Source organism: Harmonia axyridis, chromosome X, assembly GCF_914767665.1.
Source record: "Harmonia axyridis chromosome X, icHarAxyr1.1, whole genome shotgun sequence".
Taxonomy (NCBI): domain Eukaryota; kingdom Metazoa; phylum Arthropoda; class Insecta; order Coleoptera; family Coccinellidae; genus Harmonia; species Harmonia axyridis.
The window spans coordinates 33,995,127-34,002,626 of NC_059508.1; the positions used below are offsets into that span (position 1 = coordinate 33,995,127).

Consider the following 7,500-nt stretch of genomic DNA (forward strand, 5'->3'; position numbering starts at 1 on the left):
GCAACGGGCAGAGGATCACGATTTTAAGGTTGGTCGCTTAAAGGCCATTCGACTACAAAGAGACGAAGCGGACCGCGACCTCGCTGCATGAGGTTGACGAAAGCGACCCAAGATGCGAAAGCCGAAACCAACACACCTTGCCAGTACCCAAACGCCGAGGTCGGATTCGGGTCTACCACTTACCAACTGAATATCATCCTAAAAAGAACTCCAAACAGTCTAGGACAGGACCCATTCTCCACCCCTTCTATATATGTCAGGAGAACCCCGGATTCCCCTCCAGACACGATTTAGCAAACTTTTCCCGATCGATCCGACCCACCGAGGCCGTTTCGACCGTTCGCCGCGCCTACTAGAGCTGATTTCTTCGGACTCCGATCAGAAAATCCGCCGATGCATGTCGTTAACACCTAGTCCGCCTCGTCCGATCGATCGAGGCCGTTTCGACCGTTCGCCGCGCCTACTAGAGCTGATTTCTTCGGACTCCGATCAGAAAATCCGCCGATGCATGTCGTTAACACCTAGTCCGCCTCGTCCGATCGATCTAGGCCGTCTCGAACCACCCATCGCGCATCGAAAGTCGCATCTCTCGAACTCCGATCCGGAAATCGGCCGATGCATCACGTTAACTATTTCTTATATATCTAATATAATATACATCGAGACGGTAAGAATTCTTTTAATCGAAGATATACATATACTTCTCATCAATATCCAAAAGCTTATCGAAAAATAAATTACTCAACTTTTACGTGAAGAATCGTTCACCCAAACCTTATCCCCTATATATGTCAGGAGAACCCAAGGTTCCCCTCCAGACACGATTTAGCAAACTTTTCCCGATCGATCCGACCCACCGAGGCCGTCTCGACCGTCCGCTGCGCCTACTAGGGCCGATTTCTTCGGACTCCGATCAGAAAATATACCGATGCATGTCGTTAACACCTAGTCCGCCTCGTCCGATCTATCTAAACAGTCTCGACGCACCCAACACTCTTTCAAAGTCGGATTACTCGGACTCAATCTGAAAATGGACCGATGCATGACGTCAACACTTAGCCCGCCTCGTCTGATCTATCTAAGCCATCTCGACCCACCCAACACGCCTTCCAAGTCGGATCACTCGGACTTCGATCTGAAAATCTCCGGACTCATTTTTATGAATATCCCCAGTCAGTAAGAACGTTATTTCGCCAATATATACCAACAATAAACCATATTCCAATAGCTGAACCAAAAATATAATTCCCGATCCAAACGTTCTGCATCGCCCAACGCGACCACCTTCCCTATATATGTCAGGAGAGCACAGGGTTCCCCTCCAGACAACACTTACGCTCTATCCCCGACTCTCGGTCGATCGATAGGCCAGGTCAGCGGTGTCTGTTTCGGCCGAAGCTCGGACTTTGGTCAAAATGTTCCGATACAAAATTTGAACCAAGATAGATACAGATATGATTCCTTCTTAAATATACGTTGATTATCGAACAGAATATGGTAAATATTTTGCGATGACCGAGGATTTCATGAATTTTTTTTTTTTTTCGAAAAAATTTTCTATTATCGGAATTTCCTCAAATTTCATTTGGTTGCCTCCTAATGCTTATTAAAAATGATAACCAACAATCAGAATCATTATTTATCATTTATTTCAATTTTTATAATGAAAAACGTTCACGTCCTTTCGCGCCTCTCGATCGTCGTTTACGTGATGCATCGGTCAGCCCTAGTTTACGTGGTGCATCGGTAAGATCGAGTTCACGTTCTGCATCGGTCTGCCCGAGTTTACGTGGTGCATCGGTAAGATCGAGATTACGTGGTGCATCGGTAAGATCGAGTTCACGTTCTGCATCGGTCTGCCTGAGTTTACGTGGTGCATCGGTATGATCGAGTTTACGTTCTGCATCGGTGTGATCTAGTTTACGTTGTGCATCGGTAAGATCGAGATTACGTGAAGCATCGGTATGATCGAGTTTACGTTCTGCATCGGTCTGGACTCTGAGATATATTTTCGACGTGAAAATGTTCCGATACAACTTTTGAACCAGGATAGTTAGAGAGATGATTTTTTCTGGGATGTACGTTGATTGGGGAATGGATTGTGGAAAATAACTTGCCATGACCGAGGTGTTCTCGAATTTTTTTTTTTTTTCGAAAAATATTTTCTGATTTTGGATTTCACTCAAATTTGATTTCGTTGCCTTCTAATGTGTTCTAAAAGAGTAAATCAGTAATCAGAATCGAAAAATATTTTTCGGATTTTTTTTTTTTTGAAAAAAAATTTTCTGATTTTGGAATTTCCTCAAATTTGATTTGGTTGCCTTCTAATGTGTTTTTAAAGCGTAAATCAGTAATCAGAATCAATATTCATTGTCGACTTTAATTTTTATAAGGAAAAATGTTCACGTCCTTAAACGCCTCCCCATCATTAGCCCGAGTCCAAGTCGATGTCAGTCCCGAGCGGACGGTGTCAGATACTACCTATCGCCCCGGTCTGGACTTGGCGAGGTATTTCGACGTGAAATGTTCCGATACAACTTTTGAACCAGGATAGTTAGAGAGATGATTTCTTCTATGTTGTACGTTGATTGTGGAATGGATTGTGGGAAATAACTTGCCATGACCCAGGTGTTCTTGAATTTTTTTTTTTTTCGAAAAAAATTTTCTGATCTTGAAATTTCCTCAAATCTGATTGCGTTGCCTTCTAATGTGTACTAAAAGAGTAAATCAGTAATCAGAATCAATATTCATTGTCGACTTTAATTTTTATAAGGAAAAATGTTCACGTCCTTAAACGCCTCTCCATCGTTACCCCGACTCCAAGACGATGTTAGACCGGAGCGGACGGTGTCAAATGCGACCGATCTCCCCGGTCTGGACTTAGCGAGATATTCCGACGTGAAATGTTCCGATACAAAAATTTAACTGTGATAGTTAGAGAGATGGTTCCTTTTGTGATGTACGTTGATTGTGTAATAGAATATGGAAATAAACTTGAGATGACCGAGGTCTTCTGGGATTTTTTTTTTTTTTCGAAAAATATTTTTCGATTTCGGAAATCCCTCAAATTTCATTGAGATATGTCCTAATGTGTTCTTAAAACTTAAATCAACAATCAGAATTAATATCCAAAAGTTATTTCATTTTTTATAAGGAAAAACGTTCACGTCCTTTCCGCTCCCAAAAAGTGAGATATCATAGAAAATATCGCTATATTTGTTGTTTACGGCCATACCACGCTGAAATTGCCAGTTCTCGTCAGAACACTGAAGCCAAGCAGCGTCGGGCGCGGTTAGTACTTGGATGGGTGACCGCTTGGGAACACCGCGTGCTGTAAGCTTTTTTTTTACGTTCTGCATCGGTCTGCCGAGATAACGTGGTGCATCGGTATGATCGAGTTTACGTTCTGCATCGGTAAGATCGAGATTACGTGATGCATCGGTAAGATTGAGATTACGTGGTGCATCGGTAAGATCGAGTTTACGTGGTGCATCGGTAAGATCCAATTCACGTTCTGCATCGGTAAGATCCAGTTCACGTGGTGCATCGGTAAGATCGAGATTACGTGGTGCATCGGTAAGATCGAGTTTACGTGGTGCATCGGTAAGATCCAATTCACGTTCTGCATCGGTAAGATCCAGTTCACGTGGTGCATCGGTAAGATTGAGATTACGTGGTGCATCGGTAAGATCGAGTTTACGTGGTGCATCGGTAAGATCCAATTCACGTTCTGCATCGGTAAGATCCAGTTCACGTGGTGCATCGGTAAGATTGAGATTACGTGGTGCATCGGTAAGATCGAGTTTACGTGGTGCATCGGTAAGATCCAATTCACGTTCTGCATCGGTAAGATCCAGTTCACGTGGTGCATCGGTAAGATCGAGATTACGTGGTGCATCGGTAAGATCGAGTTTACGTGGTGCATCGGTAAGATCCAATTCACGTTCTGCATCGGTAAGATCCAGTTCACGTGGTGCATCGGTAAGATTGAGATTACGTGGTGCATCGGTAAGATCCAGTTCACGTGGTGCATCGGTAAGATGGAGATTACGTGGTGCATCGGTAAGATCGAGATTACGTGGTGCATCGGTAAGATCTACTTTACGTTCTGCATCGGTCTGCCCTTGTTTACGTGGTGCATCGGTAAGATCGAGATTACGTGAAGCATCGGTATGATCGAGTTTACGTTCTGCATCGGTCTGCCCGATATTACGTGGTGCATCGGTCTGCCCTAGTTTACGTGGTGCATCGGTTTGGACTTAGAGATATATTTTCGACGTGAAAATGTTCCGATACAACTTTTGAACCAGGATAGTTAGAGAGATGATTTTTTCTGGGATGTACGTGGATCGGGGAATGGATTGTGGGAAATAACTTGCCATGACCGGGGTGTCCTCGAATTTTTTTTTTTTTCGAAAAAAATTTTCTGATTGTGGAATTTTCTCAAATTTGATTTGGTTGCCTCCTAATGTGTTCTAAAAGAGTAAATCAGTAATCGGAATCGAAAAATATTTTTCGGATTTTTTTTTTTTTTCGAAAAAAATTTTCTGATCGTGGAATTTCCTCAAATTCGATTTGGTTGCCTTCTAATGTGTTTTTAAAGCGTAAATCAGTAATCAGAATCAATATTCATTGTCGACTTTAATTTTTATAAGGAAAAATGTTCACGTCCTTAAACGCCTCCCCATCATCAGCCCGAGTCCAAGTCGATGTCAGTCCCGAGCGGACGGTGTCAGATACTACCTATCGCCGAGGTCTGGACTTGGCGAGATATTACGACGTGAAATGTTCCGATACAACTTTTGAACCAGGATAGTTAGAGAGATGATTTCTTCTATGTTGTACGTTGATTGTGGAATGAAATACGGAAAATAACTCGCCATGACCGAGGTGATTACGATTTTTTTTTTTTTTCGAAAAAAATTTTCTGATCGTGGAATTTTCTCAAATTTGATTTGGTTGCCTCCTTATATGTTCTAGTAGCGATAATCAACAATCAGAATCAAAATCCATGGTCGGGTTTGATTTTTATAAGGAAAAATGTTCACGTCCTTTTTTACAACCCCGACTCATTGACGATGTTAGAACCGAGCCGGCGGTGTCAGATACGACCGATCGCCCCGGTCCCGATCGTCATTTACGTTGTGCATCGGTCTGCCCGAGATTACGTGGTGCATCGGTATGATCGAGTTTACGTGGTGCATCGGTAAGATCCAATTCACGTTCTGCATCGGTAAGATCCAATTCACGTTCTGCATCGGTAAGATCCAGTTCACGTGGTGCATCGGTAAGATGGAGATTACGTGGTGCATCGGTAAGATCGAGATTACGTGGTGCATCGGTAAGATCTACTTTACGTTCTGCATCGGTCTGCCCTTGTTTACGTGGTGCATCGGTAAGATCGAGATTACGTGAAGCATCGGTATGATCGAGTTTACGTTCTGCATCGGTCTGCCCGATATTACGTGGTGCATCGGTCTGCCCTAGTTTACGTGGTGCATCGGTTTGGACTTAGAGATATATTTTCGACGTGAAAATGTTCCGATACAACTTTTGAACCAGGATAGTTAGAGAGATGATTTTTTCTGGGATGTACGTGGATCGGGGAATGGATTGTGGGAAATAACTTGCCATGACCGAGGTGTCCTCGAATTTTTTTTTTTTTCGAAAAAAATTTTCTGATTGTGGAATTTTCTCAAATTTGATTTGGTTGCCTCCTAATGTGTTCTAAAAGAGTAAATCAGTAATCGGAATCGAAAAATATTTTTCGGATTTTTTTTTTTTTCGAAAAAAATTTTCTGATCGTGGAATTTCCTCAAATTCGATTTGGTTGCCTTCTAATGTGTTTTTAAAGCGTAAATCAGTAATCAGAATCAATATTCATTGTCGACTTTAATTTTTATAAGGAAAAATGTTCACGTCCTTAAACGCCTCCCCATCATCAGCCCGAGTCCAAGTCGATGTCAGTCCCGAGCGGACGGTGTCAGATACTACCTATCGCCGAGGTCTGGACTTGGCGAGATATTACGACGTGAAATGTTCCGATACAACTTTTGAACCAGGATAGTTAGAGAGATGATTTCTTCTATGTTGTACGTTGATTGTGGAATGAAATACGGAAAATAACTCGCCATGACCGAGGTGATTACGATTTTTTTTTTTTTTCGAAAAAAATTTTCTGATCGTGGAATTTTCTCAAATTTGATTTGGTTGCCTCCTAATATGTTCTAGTAGCGATAATCAACAATCAGAATCAAAATCCATGGTCGGGTTTGATTTTTATAAGGAAAAATGTTCACGTCCTTTTTTACAACCCCGACTCATTGACGATGTTAGAACCGAGCCGGCGGTGTCAGATACGACCGATCGCCCCGGTCCCGATCGTCATTTACGTTGTGCATCGGTCTGCCCGAGATTACGTGGTGCATCGGTCTGGACTTAGAGATATATTTTCGACGTGAAAATGTTCCGATACAACTTTTGAACTAGGATAGTTAGAGAGATGATTTTTTCTGGGATGTACGTTGATTGGGGAATGGATTGTGGGAAATAACTTGCCATGACCGAGGTGTTCTCGAATTTTTTTTTTTTTTTCGAAAAAAATTTTCTGATTGTGGAATTTTCTCAAATTTGATTTGGTTGCCTCCTAATGTGTTCTAATAGCGATAATCAACAATCAGAATCAAAATCCATGGTCGGGTTTGATTTTTATAAGGAATAATGTTCACGTCCTTTTTCGCCTATGTTCTTTTTCGACGTGAAAAGTTCCGATACAACTTTTGAACCAGGATAGTTAGAGAGATGATTTTTTCTGGGATGTATGTTGATTGACGTACGAAACTTGGAAAAAAAATAGAAAAGACCGAGGTACTCTAGAAAAAAAATTTATTGAAAATATTTTTTTGATTTCGGAATTAATTCGAAATTCATTCAGATGTCTTCTATCAATATCGCGAAAGAAAAATCAATAATCAGAATCGATATTCATCTAAGATTATTTCCTTTTGGATTGTGTTAACATTCGGTACGATCTTGTCTACGTGATGCATCGGTTTGTTTCTCGGCTCTTGTGAGCAAGTTGGACACTCGAGACGGCCTCCATCGATCGGATTAGGCGGGCTTTAATGTTAACGTGCTGCATCGGTGTGATCTTGTTTACGTCATGCATCGGTATAGCTTTAAATCGCGCCGTAAAGTCGTTCACGTCATGCATCGGTATCTTAAATCGCGCCGAAAAGTCGTTCACGTCATGCATCGGTATCTTAAATCGCGCCGTAAAGTCGTTCACGTCATGCATCGGTATCTTAAATCGAGCCGAAAAGTCGTTCACGTCATGCATCGGTGGCACAAAAAAAAGACGCCGATGCATGACGTGAGCCGACTTTTCGGCGCGATTTAAGATACCGATGCATGACGTGAACGACTTTACGGCGCGATTTAAGATACCGATGCATGACGTGAACCGACTTTTCGGCATGAAGTCAGCTAAAATTATCGTGT

At 42.1% G+C, this 7,500-nt stretch overlaps 1 non-coding gene across 1 annotated transcript; it reads left to right on the forward strand.

Moving 5' to 3' along the window:
- Positions 1–3,221: 3,221 nt before the first annotated feature.
- LOC123688035 lies at positions 3,222–3,340 on the forward strand. The gene has a single exon (XR_006749734.1). It is a non-coding gene; the product is annotated as a 5S ribosomal RNA (ribosomal RNA).
- Positions 3,341–7,500: the final 4,160 nt, after the last annotated feature.